Source organism: Camelina sativa, chromosome 16 (genome assembly GCF_000633955.1).
Source record: "Camelina sativa cultivar DH55 chromosome 16, Cs, whole genome shotgun sequence".
Taxonomy (NCBI): Eukaryota; Viridiplantae; Streptophyta; class Magnoliopsida; order Brassicales; family Brassicaceae; genus Camelina; species Camelina sativa.
This window is the reverse complement of record NC_025700.1, coordinates 12,639,004-12,640,867: the sequence shown is the minus strand read 5'-3', so window position 1 is coordinate 12,640,867 and position 1,864 is coordinate 12,639,004.

Sequence of the window (1,864 nt, the reverse complement as noted above, 5' to 3'; positions counted from 1 at the left end):
TGCATGGTTCGGTCTCAAATACCGCATGATAATAATCAGGTGCTTGTTTTCTATTTTATTGATGTCAAAGATCAACAATCTCAAATATGCTGCACTTAATGTCTCTGGAGACAACTATTTACAATGGGCATTGGATACTAAGATTACCTTGAAATCGAAGGATCTATGTGAATGTATCGAGAATGGTAATGATACCACCAAAAAAGAAAGATACAATGCGATTTTGCTTATACGACATCACCTTAATGAGAGTCTCAAGAACCAGTACCTTACCATTGAGAATCCTCTTGACCTTTGGACAGAGTTGAAAAACAGATATGGACACCAAAAGACGGTGCTCCTACCAAATACTTAATTTGATTGGAAAAATCTAAGGATTCAGGATTTTAAATCCGTGGATGAGTATAATTCAGAGCTATTTAAGATAGTCTCGATCTTGAAACTATGTGGTAAGGAGGTTACTGAGGAAGACTTGATAGAGAAAACATTCTCAACCTTTCACACTAATAACATACTGCTTCAGCAACAATATCGTGAAAAAGGTTTTAAGACATATGCAAGTCTAATCTCTTTTTTGCTACTTGCTGAGCAAAACAATGAGTTATTGTTAATGAACACTGCAATGAGACCTCCTGGTTCTGTCCCATTATCGGAAGCCCATAAAGTTGATATAACAACGAAAGAGCCTCAAGGGCCTAAAGAAACTAAAGAGTCCAATTACGTCCATAGGGACAAGTGTCACGGTCGTGGTCGTGGTGGTCGTGGCAATTACCAAGGAAACCACTATGATGGTTATGGCCATGGGAACCGATCTGACTTTGGTTGTGGTCGAGGTAGAGGCCACGGAATTTTCAAACCGCAACATAAGACTAAATCAGTTTGCCACCGATGTGGTATGGAGAACCACTTAGCTAAGACGTGCAGGACATCTAAGCATCTTATTGATCTCTATCAAGAAAGTTTGAAAAAGAATCCAGAAGCTAACTTGGTTCATCTCGATGGTGAAGGAGATTTCGACCATGAGAATGATGACCAAATGGATTATGAGACTTCGGATTGTCTAGGAGAGGATAATTAAATTTAAAATTTTCTTGATTTCATTTTTATGTTTTATGCTTTGAATTTTATTGAATTATGATTTTGGTTTAAATTCAGTTATTTTATTTCCTTCAATATATATTTGTTTGTTTTATTCTTTTTTTGCATAAAATGTAAATTTTATTCGAAAAAATCGTTTTACATTAGCATTTGTTTAAAGGGTGTTAATTGGATAATTAAGACTTAGAAAAGAGAATAAAACAGAGTAAGAAACAGAGTATAACACAGTGTTATCTTGAAGCTAGCCACATTCCCATTGCAGCCGCATATTTGCCGTTGTTTGTTTTATTCTTTATGTCTAAAACATGATTCTTGTCCATATTAAGAAATGCCAATATTAGCACAATAGCAGGTATAGCAAGTCTAATTGAAGGCTACGGCCAGACACACATCTTGAACTAAGTGATGCCTTATATTCACCCAGCTCAAAAAGGAGCTTATCAAGTTTCAAAGATATTCGCTTGAATGGTTTCTATGTTGAAACCAAGGGTGAAGGAAACCAAGAGTTCCTACATATTACTGAAATCACCCAAGGATCTAAGAAAATCCTAGAGACTATACCCGCATTATCTATTGGTCTTTACAATGCTAAAATAAATATGATAGAAGCTAATTTGGTAATGAACAAGATGTTCAATGAACAATTTACTTTATGGCATGACCGGCTTGGCCATCCAGGTTCTAACATGATGTGTAAGCTAATTATGAATTCAAATGGGCACACTCTTAAAGAGAGAAGAGTTATCCCTAAAAATCTCACATGTGT